A 16,446-nucleotide genomic window follows, 5' to 3' on the forward strand; every position below is an offset into this window, starting at 1 on the left:
AGGAGTAAATCCTGGTGTCACTGCCAGTGTCCCCCAGTCTGCCCCAGCCATGCAACTGTGAGCCTCATTCAGAGGGATTAGTTTGGCTCTATGCTTGTGCTTTCCCATTCTGTCTGGTATTGGTGAGCTCCCATTAGTTCAGGTAGAATGTATCAGTGGGTGTACCCATCATAGTCTTGACTTCTTTGCTCATATTCTCATTCCTTCCAATCTTCAACTGGACTTTGGGAGCTCAGTCCAGTGTGCCGATGCAGATCTCTGCCTTTGTTTCCATCAGTTCCTGAGTGACGGTTTTATAGTATTTTTAAAATATTCAACAGACTGACTACAGGGAAAATCAACATCAGGCCCCCTCTCCTCTATTGCTTACAGTCTTTGCTGGGGTTATCCTTGTGGATTCCTGGGAATTTCTCTAGAGCCAGGTTTCTTGCTAACCTTTTAATAGCTCCCTCAATCGAGGTATCTCTTTCCTTGCTTCCATCTCTTTCCTTCTTTACTACCCTATTCCCTCAAGTTCTCTTCACCCTTCTTCCTTCCTCCTCCCCTTTCACCTTCCCTTCTTGCCCCACCCCCAAATTCCCAATTTTTGCAGGCGATCTTGTCTGTTTCCACTTTCTAGGTGGAAATATATGTTTTCCTTAAGGTCCACCTTATTACTTAGCTACTAAAGCATCCTGAACTATAGCCTCAATATCCTTTGTTTATATCTAGTATCCACTTATCTTTTGGACCCACATTCATCTTTTGGGGTCTAGGTTACCTCACTCTGGATAGTGTTTTCTAATTCCTTTTATTTGCATGCAAAATTCAAGATGTCATTTTTTTTCTACCACTGAGTAGTAGTCTAATGTGCAAAAGTGCCACATTTTCTTTATCCATTATTCAGTTGAGGGTCATCTGGGTTGTTTCCAGGTTCTGGCTGCTATTAATATAGTTGCCAAATGCTTTTGTAGTATGATTGCGCATTTCTTGGGTACATGCCCAAGAATGGTATTGCTGGATCCTAAGGTTGGTTGACTCCCAATTTTCTGAGAAACTGCCATACTGATTTCCAAAGTGGTTGTACAAGTTTGCATTTCCACCAGCAATGGATGAGTGTTCCCCTTACTCCACATCCTCTTCAGCATTACTTATGTACTGTTTTTTGATATTAGCCATTCTGACGTGTGTAAGATGGTATCTCAGAGTTGTTTTGATTTGCATTTCCCTAATGGCTAAGGATGTTGAACATTTCCTTAAATATCTTTGGCCATTTGAGAATCTTCTGTTGAGAATTCTCTGTTTAGTTCTGTACACAATTTTTCAATTGGGTTATTTAGAATTTTGATGTCTAATTTCTTGAGTTCATCATATATTTTGGAGATCAGTCCTTTGTCTGATATGGGGTTGGTGAAGATTTTTTCCCATTCAGTAGACTGCCTTTTTGTTTTCTTGACTGTGTCCTTTGCTTTATGGAAGCTTCTCAGTTTCAGGAAGTCCCATTGATTTATTGTTGCTCTCAGTGTCTGTGCTACTGGGGTTATAATTAGGAAGTAGTCTCCTGTGTCTATGCATTAAAGACTAGTTTCCACTTTCTCTTCTATCAAGTTCAGTGTGGTTGGATTCATAGTGACATCTTTAATCCATTTGGACTTGAGTTTTGTGCATGGGTATAGATAGAGATATATTTTCATTCTCCAACATGTTGACATCCAGTTATGCCAGCACCATTTGTTGAAGATGCTTTCTTTTTTCCATTGTATAATTTTAGGTTCTTTATAAAAATCAAATGTTCATAGGTGTGTGGATTAATATCTGGTCTTTGATTTAATTCCATTGGCCAACCCCTCTGTTTTTATGTCAGTACCAAGCTGTTTCCATTATTGTAGTTCTGTAATAGAGCTTGATGTCAGGGATGGTGATGCCTCCAGAAGTTCCTTATTGTACAGGATTCTTTTGGCTATCATGTTTTTTTTTTCATATAAAATTGATTATTGTTCTTTTAAGGTCTGTGAAGAGTTGTTTGGGGATTTTGATGGAAATTTTATTGAATCTATAGATTGCTTTTGGTAGGCTTGCAATTTTTACTATGTGATTCTACTTATCCAAGAGCACGGGGGATCTTTTCATTTTGTGGTATCTTCTTCAATTTCTTTCTTCAAAGATTTAAAGTTTTTATTGAATAGGTCTTTCATGTTTTTGGTCAGTGCTACCCCAAGATATTTTACATTATTTGTGGCTATTGTGAAGGGTAGTGTTTCTTTGATTTCCTTCTCAGCTTCATTATCATTTGTATATAGAAAGGCTATTGATTTTTTTGAGTTGATATTATATCCTGCCATATCACTTAAGGTATTTATCAGCTATAACAGTTCTTTGTTAAAGTTTTTGGGGTCACTCATATCATCTGGAAATAATGAAAATTTGAATTCCAATATGAATCCTCTTCTCTCCTTTTGTTGTCTTATTTCTATAGCCAAAACTTTAAGAACTATGTTAAAGAGATATGGAGAGAGTGGACAGCCTTCTCCTGTTCCTAATTTTAGTGGAACCATTTTGAGTTTTTCTGCATTTAATTTGATGTTGGCTGTCGGGTTCCTGTATATTGCTTTTATTATATTTAAGTATGTTCCTTCTATCCCTGATCTCTCCAAGACCTTTATCATGAAGGGGTATTGAATTTTGTCAAATAAATTTTCAGCATCTAATGAAATGATCATATTTTTTCTCTCAGTTTGTTTACATGATGAATTACATTGATAAATTTTCATATGTTGAACCAGCCCTGCATCTCTAGGATGAAGTCTACTTGATCATGATGGGTGATTTTTTTGATGTGCTCTTGGATTTGGTTTGTCAATATTTTATGAAGTATTTTTGCATCCATGTTCATGATTGAGATTAGTCAGTAACTCTTTTTCCTGGTTGAGTCTTTGTGTGATTTTTGGTATCAGTGTAATTTAGCTTCATAAAAAGATTTTGACAATGTTCCTTCTGTATCTATTATATGGAACACTTTGTGGAGTATAGGTATTAGCACTTCTCAGAAGTTCTGGTAGAATTCTGCAGTAAAATCATCAGGCCCTGGGCTTTATTTGATTGGGAGGTTTTTGATGACAGCTTCTATTTCCTTGTAGTTGATAGGTTTATTTAAATCAATCACCTGGTCTTGATTTAATTTTGGTATATTGTATCTATCTAGAAAATTATCAATTTCATTTATGTTTTCCAATTTTGTAGAGTACAGGTTTTTGTAGTTTGACCTAATGTTTCTCTGAATTTTCTTAGTGTTTGTTGTTATGTCCCTTTTTTATTTCTGATTTTGTTAATTCAGATTTTCTCTCTTTGCCTTTTGTTTAGTTTGGATAAGGGTTTGTCTATCTTGTTGATTTTCTCAAAGAACCAGTTCTTTATTTCATTAATTCTTTGCATTGTTTCTTTTGTTTCTATTTTGTTGATTTCAGTCCTCAATTTGATTATATTCTCTCTTCTACTCCTCCTGGATTAGTCTGCTTCTTTTTGTTGTAGAGCTTTCTGGTGTGCTGTTGAGTCACTTATGTGAGCTTTTTCCATTTTCTTTTTGTGGGCACTTAGTGAGTGTTAAGCACTTTCCTGTTAGCACTACTTTCATAGTGTCCCATAGGTTTGAATGTGTTATGCCTTCAGTTTTCTTGAATTCTAGTAAGTCTTTAATTTCTTTCTTTATTTCTTCCTTGTCCCAGGGATGGTTCAGTAGTTCACTGTTCAATTTCCATGAGTTTATAGGCTTTCTAAAAGTAGTATTGTTAAATTCTAACTTTAATTTTTGGTGATCTGATAAAACACAGGGGTTTATTCCAACTTTTTTGTATCCGTTGACATTTGCTTTGTTATATGATCAACTTTAGAGAAGGTTCCATGAGGTACATTCTTTTGTGTTCAGGTGGAATGTTCTATAGATGTCTGCTAACTACATTTGATTCATGACATCTGTTAGTTCTCTCACTTCTCTGTTAAGTTTCATTCTGGTTGGTCTGTTCATTGGTGAGAGAGGAGTGTTGAAATCTTTTACTATAAGTGTGTAGGGCTTGATGTGTGATTTAAGCTTTAGTAATGTTTCTTTTACTTATATGGGTGCTCTTGTATTTGGGGCATAGATGTTCAGGATTAATACTTTATCTTGATGGATTCTTCCTGCTATGAGTACAAAGTGTCCTTCTCCATCTCTTCAGATTAATTTCAGTTTAAGTCTTTTTTTTTTTTTAGATATTAGAAATATCTACACTTGCTCATTTCTTAGGTTCATTTTATTGGAAAATATATTCCCAGCCCTTTACTCTGAGGTAATGTCTGTCTTTAAGGTGAAAGTTTGTTTCTTGTATACAGCAGAAGGCTTGTTCCTGTTTCCATATGCTTTGTCTTAACCTGTGTCTTTTTATAGGTGAATTGACCCATTGATATTAAGAGATATTAATGACCAATGGTTGTTAATTCCTGATAATTTTGAAGTAGTGTTTGTGTATTTCCCTTCTCTGTGTTTTGTTAGTGGGTGGTTATCTGTTGCCTGTGCTTTTGAGGGTACAGTTAGCTTCCTTGGGTTGATGTTTTCCTTCTAGTACTTTATGTAGAGTTGGGTTTGTGGATACATATTGTTTAAATCTGTTTTTTTATGTAATATCTTGTTCTTTCCATCGATGGTGATTGAAGGCTTTGCTGGGAATAGTAGTCTGGGCTTGCCTCTGTGGTCTATTAATGTCTGCAGAACATTTGTTGAGGAACTTCTGGCTTTTATGGTTTCCATTGAGATGTCTAGTGTAATTCTGATAGGTCTATCTTTATATGTTACTTGGCCTTTTTCCTTTGCAACTCTTAATATTCTTTTCTTTTATTCTGTATGCTTTGCATTTTGATTATTATATGGTGAGGGGAATATTTTTATACAGTCTATTTGGTGTGCTGTAAGCTTCTTGTATCTTCATAGGGATATCTTTGTTCAGGTTGGGAAAGTTTTCTTTTTTTTTATATTGATAGACATCATTTATTCATATTTATATGTAGAATCACACAAAATTTATATATACAGGCATACAAAATATATAAATAGTACACACACGTGTATGTATATACATATATTAACATATACAGAAAAATTCAGTCTTTTAATACTGTTTTCAATCTTCTCTTTTAGGTCTGGTCTCATATAATTCCAAAATATTATTTGAAGTTCTATATAATTACTGTGTTTAGATATATTTTGCAAAAGTAATATCAAAATAAAATTTGTACCAAAATTAAATAGGTAAGGAAGACTATTGAAGACAATTGCCATAGGAAAGAGAAGACATGTGTAAAATTCAACTTACCTCAGTGGAAATAAAAAGGACCTGAGTATTCTTAAATGTTGTTCTAGATGAGTTATTGGAAGGACCATTTCTTCCAATATGTTGATCATATGTATTGATCAGACAGCATTCTGATCAACAGAATCAACAAATGGGAAATCTAAGGCATATTGATATGTTCTGTACCTTTTCAAATATTTTTTCTTTGTCATTAAGCCATCAGTGCTTGTTAAGGAGAGTTCATATGACTTAATATACTGCTTTCCTATAGCATGGAAGGAAAGGGACTAGCTTCCTGGATGACTGAATTTCTTTTTTACAATTTTTTTCTTAATTTTATTTTTAAAATACCAATCCAAATTCTCACTCCCTCCCCTCATTCTAATCCCCTCCCATTCCCTTCCACCCCATCCCCCTTCAATATTAAGTGAGGGCCATGCACCACACCCTGTGGAAAGTCCAAGACCTTTCCTACTACATCTAGGTTGAAGAAAGCTTACATTCAAAGAGAATAGGATCCAAAGAAGCCAATACATGCCATAGAGACAAATCACAGAGTCACTATCAGTGGCCCTTCAGTATGCGCCAACTGTCAAACCCTTTCAGAGTCGACACCCAGTTCAGTTGGAGTTGGGAAGCTCAAGCAAACTGTCTCAGTGGATGAGCCCCTCATGGTCTTAGATTCCTTGCTTATATTCTCACTCCTTCCAATTTTCAACTGGATTTTGGGAGCTCAGTCCAGTGCTCTGATGTGGGACATTGTCTCTGTTCCCATCTGTTGTTAAATGAAGGTTCTATGGTGATATTTAAAATGATCATCAGTCTGACTAGAGGAAAAGGCCAATTCAGACACCTTCTCCTCTATTGCTTAGGGTCTTAGCTGGGGTCATCCTTGTGGGTTCCTGGGCATTATTCTAGATCCAGGTTTCTTGCTACTTCCCTAATGGCTTCCTCAATAAGGATATCTCTTTCCTTGCTCTAGTACCTGTCCTTCATCCATCTCAACTATCCCATTCCCTCAAGTTCTCCTCAACCCCCACTTCTCCCCTTCCTTCTACCCTGTGCCCCTATTCTCCCAATTTTGTCAGGCGATCTTGTCTGTTTACAATTCCCAGGTGAGTCTATATAGGTCATGAATCGAATGGACTTAACAGACATCTATAGAATACTCCACCCAAACAAAAAGAACGTTTCCAGCACCTCATGGAACCATCTCGAAAATTGATTGCATACTTGGTAACAAAGCAAACATCCACAGATACAAAAAAAAAAAAAAAGGAGTAACTCCTTGGAGTCTTATCGGATCGCCATGGAAAAAGTTAGAATTTAATAATACTACTCCCAGAAAGCCTACAAACTCATGGAAACTGAACAGTCAACTACTGAACCACCCCTGGGACAAGTAAGAAATAAGAAAGAATTAAAATCTTCCTTGAATTCAATGAAAATCAAGGTACAACATATACAAATGTATGAGACATTATGAAAGCAAGACCAAGTCTTCCTGCTGTATGACCACTGGGTTTTGGTGTTGCCATGTTGCTTTTTAGGTTGTTGGATGAATTCTTGCATCAGCGCCTGCCCATCTCTTCCTTCAAATGAGGCCTGCAGTGCCTTTGTGTCTTGGGCTTATCCATGCAGTGACTCTCTGAGTGTTTGGAAGTTTATCTTGGACTGTTCTGTACTGTCAATGTTTGTGTCTCAGGAAGCCTCTGAGGTCTCTCTAAGCCTTCTCTCTTGCTCTTCTAGTCTGGGTCGCTTCCTTGGTCCTCTCTCTTGGTCCCCTCAGTGTTTTACCTAGTTCTTGGTATTGTAGCAAGCTCTTAAGTCCTCTCAGTATTGGAGTTGTGTTTCAGCGTTCCGCCGAGGTTGCAAGAGGATAGGTGAGTTTGGGGGTGGGGTGTGGCTAGTAGTTTGGAGGGTCAGATGGAGGGGTTTGTGTTTTGGGGAGACTACCTGCAGGAGAAGCCCGGGGTTTTGTCCCACTATGGAAGTCCTAGAGATTGGGTGCCCCGCTGTGTGGCTATTAATTTACCTCTTAATTCCCCGCAGTATTGGAGCAAGTTGTTTTTCAGAGTTCCTCCAAGGCTGCAGTGCTAAATAATTTCTTAATTGTAAACCATTTGTTTACTTTGATGATAGTTTCCTTTTATATATAGGAATCTTTGACAAGGGTATCAAAAACACAGTGAACAAAATGCAGCTTATTCAGCACATGGTTCTTGAAAATCCATATTATCAACTACAAACAAATCAAGTTTAAATGTATATCTATCACCACAGATAGAATTCAAACTCAGTATTTTGTGGGTCGAGCTGCTATCACTGCAAATGTTTTTATAATCTTTAAACATCCAACTGAAGTAATTATTTAAAGAAATAACTATTATCTGACATAATTATTTTTATACCATAGTTGGAGTTATCAAACTTGGAAACATCACTTTGTAAACAGAAACAATGGAGAACCCTGAGAATAGAATATTATGTTCCATTAACATATTTCTTAGATTTTCTAATAATGATGATTTTATTTTTCTTAAAACCTAATTTCTTAGTTTTCTTCATTAATTCACCCATTAGAAGACATATATTGTAATATGTGCTCATTACACCAACTATTTTGAAGCCTCAGAAGAAAAGAAATTTAGCCATATTATTGTGAACATACTCCCTGTACCATATCACTCTCTCATTTCATCATCACAGAGTACTAATTACATTCTATTCATTAGTATTTGTGTCTTCTAAAAGTCCAGGTAACTGGGATGCGCAAACAGTAGGAACCCATGTGACCTACTTCTGTAAAAATAATCTTCACTCAAAATGTGAACTGAGATGACTACACCTGAGGAACAATCTATCCTATGTCTTGGCCATAGTGACTTCTAGTTTGAAGGAAAAATGAGACTCAAGGATACTTCATATACTAACTTCATTTGCTTGGATAAAACAAACAGAGAATTAAACATCTATTGTGTCCATGGTATGAGGTACCTCAAGGTAGTTGCTCGTGGAGGCTACTATACACTCTGAAGATCCAAAATCAGGATATTCTTTTTTGCTACTGTATTTCTTCTGGTGACAGATCTGCCATATTTCTTTGGTATGGGTTGTTGTTGTTGTTGAAGTCCTATTGTATCTCTGTGAGATCCACTACAGTGGTGCTCAGCCCTGTCTCTGTGTTTAAACTTGGGAGCTTGGTTGTAGTTAGTATAATTATTCTATGTATTATATACTGTGTAGTGTTGTTTAATAATTCACTGTTTATTTTTTAATTTAATTTTTATTACACATACTGCTTTAAATAAAGTAAGCATCTTGTATTCTTGTGATTATTTTTATTCATTTGTATTGTGAAGTATTAAACTTAACTGTACTATATATCTTTCAACTCTCAACTAAAAATAGATTTACTCATTCATAAAAATTAAACTATGTAGTTGTGACTTTCTCTATTGGAATTCAGATATTTTTTCTACAGATACTATATAACCAAGCCATGTGCTACTAATTAAATATATTAGTAATTCAATTTAGATTTTGTTGTTATGCTTTGTGAAATATTTTCTTATGAAACAGCAGTGGTAATTATAGAATATGCATATGTGAGTGAATTCAACGTGGTATCAAAGAGATTTTGCATTCATTGCTGTTGAATATATTTGCCTTTTCTCCTACCAGAGAACAACGAAAGTAGTGGATACCTAGGTAGTGTTGTAGCTACATTGTTGCTGTTTTGCTGTCAGTTTTATGGTAGCAGCCTCAAAGATGAGAACAGATCTGTGTAAAACCAAGAACTGAGAAGACAACAGTTTTAGACAAAATACAAAAAGAGCACAGAAGAGTTGTTAGTGATCAGAATCTCTGCTACTCACCCAGTTGACCAAAGAGGACTGTTGTCTGTGAGAGGAGCCACTAGCTAACTCACTTTAATAGTGAAACATCATTTTGAGAAAAGAAAAATTGATGGGGCATAAAAGAATATGCTTTGTGTCTATAGAAAAAAGAAATAGTTGCTTCATAAAAAAGAAGTGTATGTAATAAAGGTTACCTTTAAAGCTACCCTAGTAAAGAATAACATGTTTTAAAGTATATTTAATATGAATAAACTAAAATAATAAAACAAATAAATGTTCCAATTCCAGAAACACTTAGTGTAATTTATAACATTGTTTAGGAGTTACCAGCCATATCAAATTAAGCAATAAAAGCTGTAACAAATACATTTATTAATCTTCCTCAGCAAACCCCTCTTCTAGAAAATCCTTTGATATCCAGTTTTCAATTCAATTATTATTCATTATCTTTTCTATGTTGGCTTTTCTAACCCTACAAGGCAAATTTCTAATAGATGTTAACATGTTTTCACTTTTATTTAAGAGGGATAAATGCTTCAGCATGCTTGCTGATGGAAATTAATTTCATTTAAATGCTCTCAGGCTAGCTCTCTACAAGGGTAAATACTCCTACTGCAAATTTAGTTGCCAAAGGTTTTTCATCTCTAGCAGGAGCTCTGACTAGATTATGAGAAAGCAGAGAAGCACTAAGAAAAAAATAATGTAATCTTCTTTCTCCAACACATTATCCAACGTATCAGCCACATCGTCCCATTAACAGGAAAATCTATGCACTTTTCATAAAGGTTTCCTTCATAGCTTTGTATTAATGTCAAGGGATGGAAAGATGATCACATCTAATGAGCAAGATTAAGTCCCAGAATAGGGATATGAATGATGATGAGTCTTGTGCACACAACAGGGAATTCATAAATATAAAGTGAAACTTGAGACAATCTTGTGTTCTCCATCCAAGGCACATATAAAATACCCAATAGCTACATTATTTTAACATGTTGATCAACTTTCTTTTCGCTGTATAATATTATTCAATGTTTTTATATTTTTAATGATTAAGATTTAGAACTTGGACTTTAAATTTTGTTTCACTATCTTACTGGCAAATAATTTACATAAGATACTGGAGTTTCTCTGTGAAATTTTATTCATTTTATCAAATGTGTAAACTCATGTAGCCACCACCTCAATCAATATATAAAAGGAGATTCATGAGGAATCCTGTGTCCTCTTAGATAAAAGTCACACAGAGCATTTATGAGCAATTACTGAGCCGTTTGTACTTTTTCACTATTTTGTATGAATGGACCACTGTGTATCATTTCCTACCTACCCATTTATACTAGCAGAGTGTTTTAAAACTTTGGTAAAATACTTATTCAATAAAAATCATTTTATATATATTCAGGGTGTATATCTATAACCACTTCTTGATGTGTAACATATGCTCTTTTGACATTTAGATAGCATGCTGCCAGAAACATATGGACATGTATTTAGAGTAGGCAAACTATATTTTTTATTGAGGCAAATATTGACCAGTGGTCATAAAATAAATATAAATGTAATGTTTTGAGACACTGAGAAATCATTTTCCAAAAGGAAATTTAGCTGTCGAGCAGTGGTAGCACTCACCTTTAATCCCAATACTTGGGAGCCAAAGGCAGGAGGATCTCTGTAAATTCAGTTCCAGCCTGGTTTACAAAGTGAGTTCCAGGACAGGTGACAAAGCTTCACAGAGAAACTCTGTCTCAAAAAACAAACAACAACAAAACCAGAAGGAGAATTATCAACATGTGACTTAGGTTGCATGAATCCATTCTAATACCTAGAATTATTGGACATTTTTAAGTACCATTTAATACTAGACCATATCTTCTGGAATCTTTTTAAAACTTGTAACGATTCTGGGCATTGTTTGATGAACTTGCTTTGATTTGAAAGTGTTTTCCGTTGGCAAACGATTGTCTTTATCATTTAAATTTTAAATTGGATTGTTTTATTTTCTGTGTTTGTAAAAGGAATTCATTCTTTATTTTCAATCATCAGTCATCATTTATTTCATTTCACATTTTAAATATATTCTATCCCTCACTTTTGTAATATTTTAAAATATAAAACAATCAATTTTATCATTCTAAAATTTTTAACTTAACAAAAACACAGTATAAAAAGAAATTAGTTTACATAAATATTATACAATAATTTTTGAAAAGATTTGCTCTCATTCATAAGAGTGTTAGCTTGTACTTTCTAAAAGCAAAACCGCCTTCCTGTACAACTATAGTACAGTTACTGATAAATTCAAAATAATTGCCTCAAAGCTTGTACAATACTAATGACTAACTTTTGGACAGTATTTCTTTGATTATTTGAAGACTTTTGTTCTTCAAAAATTGTAACTTTTTTCTGTAAAGTATAGCATTGGAAATTTGATTGGGATTAAATTTGAGCTGTAGGCTGCTTTTGATAGTATGTCATATTTATAATATTAATTTTTCCAAACCATTATCATAACATATCTTTATATCTTCTAATGTCTCCCATTTCTCTCTGGACTGTGAAATTTATATAATAATAATTATTATATACTTCTTTGGATAGGTTTGTTCCAAAATAACTTAGTTTCACTATGAGACTATTATATATGGGTTGGATTCCCTGAGTTCTTCCTTAGTATAATTGTAATTAGTATATAGTAGGGATATAGAATTTGTATGTTAATTTTTCCCTATACTTTTATGAAAATACTTACTAATTATAAGGAACTTAAGAGACTCATATATAGAAATTACATTTTCAAACTACTATATTTTTAATTTCTCTTTCCTATGCATCTTTATTGTATTGCCATCTTTACATAAGATTCCCAACACTGTATTAAATAAGAGTGGAGGAAGTGGACACTCTTGTCTCAACAGTGTTTATAATGGAAACATGAATGTATCCCTATTTTGCATAATGTTGGCTCTAGATTTGTTACATATAGTCTTAATTATGATTTTATGTTTCTTTTATTTGAGTTTTCAATACTTTTATATGGAAAGAATGCTGAATCCTATGTTTTTTGTTAATGAGTTCATGCGATATATTTACTTCTGTTGATTTGTGTGTGATGATTGTGGAATAACACTGCACCTTGTTTCAAGTTATGGAGCAATAGTGACAAAAATACCATGTTGCTGGCAAAAAAAAATACTCAAAAAATAAAACAAACAAAACAAAACCAAAACAGAAATGAAAACCAATAGGAAATAATGGAATACCCAGACAGAAGCCCCCAAACTCTACAGCCTGTCGTTGGTCTAGGTACTTGAGCTGCCACGCCATTTGACTTCTCTCCTTGCTTCTTGGTTGCTATGACTTTGGTTGAAACCTGAAATTATACGACAAACCAACTCCTATCCCCCATAAGTTGCTTTGATAATGGTAATTTATTACAGCAACATAAATAAAACTAGCACAGGCCACAAGGGTTTTTTTCCCCCCACAGGAAATTTGACTCTCATACAATGTCAAAAGATATGTCTCAATGTGCATTTAAAAATTCACTAACAAACACATTGATAAATCAATTTCATGAAACCATTTTTATGTAACTCCCCATGATTCCATTAGAATTATGGATAATTTATTTTAATTTCTGTTTTTATTTTGCTGGTGCAAGAGAAGCGATCTCTGAAAGAACGGATATGATGCTGCATATTCTTACTGCCTATAAGTTCCAGTCTCAAATTTTGATCAGCTGTTTGGTTTGAACAAGAACAGGGCAATCTAGTATCAGAGTCTTTGTTATATCCAGAAGTGGAAAGCAAACAATATTTCCTAAAGTTAAAAAGTTCCTAATGATCCATTTCAAAATTTAATTATGGGTAGTGATAAGTAAATAAAATCTGATGGCTTGATAGTGCTGCTCTTTGTTTATATAATCAAACAATTTCATCTTTATTTATACGGCTGTGGGATTTTTTTTCTCAGTTTGATTCCAATTATAATTTTGCTGATAGCATTTTCTAATTGTTTTTATGTTCTCGCATGCTAAGAGGCACTGATAGTTTTAACAGTTTCTTTTTATATTCTTTCAAAAAAGACTTAGGTTCCTGAGTTTATCAAATAATACATTTGATAAAAATAAAAATAAAATACATCTAACAAGGTTGCACAGCAGTTACTTGAAAGATTTTGAGATGAAGAGAAATTATTTTTCAAATTTCCAACCCTATTTTTAACTAAATTTTAATTTTCTTTTTTTTTTTTTTTTTTTTTTTTTGGTTTTTCGAGACAGGGTTTCTCTGTAGCTTTGGTGCCCGTCCCGGAACTAGCTCTTGTATACCAGACTGGCCTCGAACTCCCAGAGATCCACCTGCCTTTGCCTCCCGAGTGCTGGGATTAAAGGCGTGCGACACCACCGCCCAGCTAAATTTTAATTTTCTGTCCTGTGGCCAGATTAAAAGCTCACATACAGTTTACAAGCCACAAATAGTACACTTTAGCTAGTAAGCTCTAACTGTCTCTGAAGTCTGGATTTGGTCACCATTTCAACAAAGATGAACAATGATTAAATGTGGGGAAATATGATAAATCCACACTGCATTAAAAAGCAGCAAATTGTGTCTATCGACCTCATTTGTTTTTTGGAGTGCTGATATAATATTAAGATTTAAATAGAGGAAGAGTTGGGTCAGGTGGATATGAGGTCCAGGAAGTTGCTATGATTTCTAATCCAAAGTGCCTGGTGTCTGCAGGTTTAGTGAAGCCACTGAAGAACGTCATCATATTTGTGCATCTTTAATGTGCAAATTTAGTGAGTCACCAAAAGCTGGCAGTAATATGTCTCAATCCATCTGAATTTCGTGTATTTTACTTTTAGCGGGAAATGAGGTTCTTTATGTACCAAGCATTTAACTTGTAATTATATAAAAATAACTGATATTGCAACAAAAATATCCACCTTTCTGTTCCAAAATGTTAGCATACTTGTGGTTTTCAACATATTGGGTAGCATTATTTGAGTCCTTATTTAATAAATGTGGAGTTAGCTAACTCATAATTTAATCTCAGAATCAATGTGTAAATGTTGCTAAGCTTACATTTTATGACTTATGTTCCTGAAAAACAACAGTTTACAGACACAGACAGATGTTTCTATTCTATACAGCTATTGCTTATCTCTGAAACTCAAACAGCATGAACAGATGCTGATTTTCTTTATATAATGGAGTCAAGGTTCTTTCTTTTATTTTTAAAGGAAAATGCAAACAAAATACCTTAAAGTGTAGCTTAGCCTTCCTCATTTCTATTCAAGATTAAAAAATACTTTTTGTGACTCTGAGATATTATGTATTTTTGAAAATAATGAAATTTTCACTGTATTTTCATCTTAAAATTTCCAGGAACATATTTCCAAGTGTTTACATTATTATATTTCAATTAAATACACTTAATTATTACATTATTATTGCTAGGCCAAAACTACAGCATCACATCTGGAAGCATTAGGCATTTCATACATATTTATAGATTTGACATTTGCATTCCTTGAATCAGTAGGATTGTTTATTTAGAATTTTGTATTTCTTAAACAAAATTTTCTTGAGAAAATAATAAAGATTTTACAAAGAAACAAGCTTCTTCCACCACAGAGATATTTAGAAAATATTCACTGCAAGAATAGATACAGTATATCTATTTTGACACATTTTGTTAATAATGCCAACTTCACATGGTAACAAGTTGCACAAAGTTTAAAGTAATGGTCTACTATCATATTTTATCTAAGCTTTAAATTAAAAATATACTCATGATTTTATTCATTACCAGATATTTTATTTAATTTGATAAATGTATTATTCTTTAATATAGTTTCATAAACATAATGCTATACAGAGAGTTCCTTAAAATTTTTCTTCTGGAATAACTTTGGAATCTATTTCTCCAACCATTAAACAGTTGCTTCAAAAGAACTCATATTTTAGTCACAGTTACTAAATGACGGGCTGTTACCTAGTGGACTTACTCATTAGGCTGAAAAGGAATAATCTTTGTGACATAGCACTGATTGCATAAAACAATGCATTTTGAAATGACACAAAATGTATAACTGATATTAAATAGCATTGGAATATGCCATATACAAAATTGTCTAACAAATATGAATAATTCTTAAAAGCTAAAAATGCATGTGAAATTTAGAACTCACTGAAGCCCTAAGAAACAATCTCACTTAGACTTTCGGTTTTTTTTTTTTGTTTGTTTGTTTTGTTTGTTTTGGTTTTTTTTGTTTTGTTTTTTTGGCATAGGGCATATGTGCATGTATTTTACAAATTAGGTTTTATATAATTTCATAATGAACTTCTTAAGTTTCAGATTGGTTATTGTAGACTCCAAATGCAAACTCTCTATGATATAAATTCAACTACTATTCTATCAAATTAAATTAATGCAATTGTACAAAAGTATAATGTAAATTTTATAGATAAGAGATTGCCTTATAATTACAAAACACAGTGTTTCATTGTCAAAAATTGTCAAAATCAGATATGGTCTTAACTAAAGAAAATTATTAGTGCAAATATGTTATGTCTTAGTCATCCGTAAAACAATTATATTCAAAAATAGGGGATTTTAAGGTTATTATTACTATAAAAGGGATAATATACAAGCCTGTTACAAGAGCATGCAAAAACATTTTAGAATTCCCAGTTAACTTATCAGTCAATTTTAAAATCTCAGTTACTTAAAAATCATCAGTTATCATCTATGATAAAAAAAAATTGGAACTAAAACCTGAACATCTTCATTAAGTCATTCTGACTTAAATTTACTTAACCGCTCATAGGAACTCTCACAGTCTGAACTATCACCTACCAAACCTGAATAGGAGCGACCTTGGCCCAATGTATATATGTGACAGTTGTGTAACTTGGTTCTTCTGTGGGACTCCTAACAGTGGCAACAGGAACTGTCCCTGCTCTTCTGACTGGCTCTTGGGAACCTATTCGTCACCCTGGGCTTTCTTGCCCATCCTGAATGCATAGGAGGTACTTGCTCTTAATGCAGTTTGATATATGATGCTTTGTTGATACCCATGGGATGTCTGCCCCTGTCTGAACAAAACAGATGAGGAGTGAGTGGCTAGAGGAGCAGGGTGAACAGGGGAGATGGAAGGAGGGAATTGGAAGAGAGAAGGGAGGAGAAAATGCAGTCAGGTTGTAGAAATAAATTTTTTAAAATTACTCAACTACATTCTTTTTGTGAAAATAGAAACTCTGCATTCTTTATGTATCACA

The sequence above is a fragment of the Chionomys nivalis genome, chromosome 11 (assembly GCF_950005125.1).
Source record: "Chionomys nivalis chromosome 11, mChiNiv1.1, whole genome shotgun sequence".
Lineage (NCBI taxonomy): Eukaryota > Metazoa > Chordata > Mammalia > Rodentia > Cricetidae > Chionomys > Chionomys nivalis.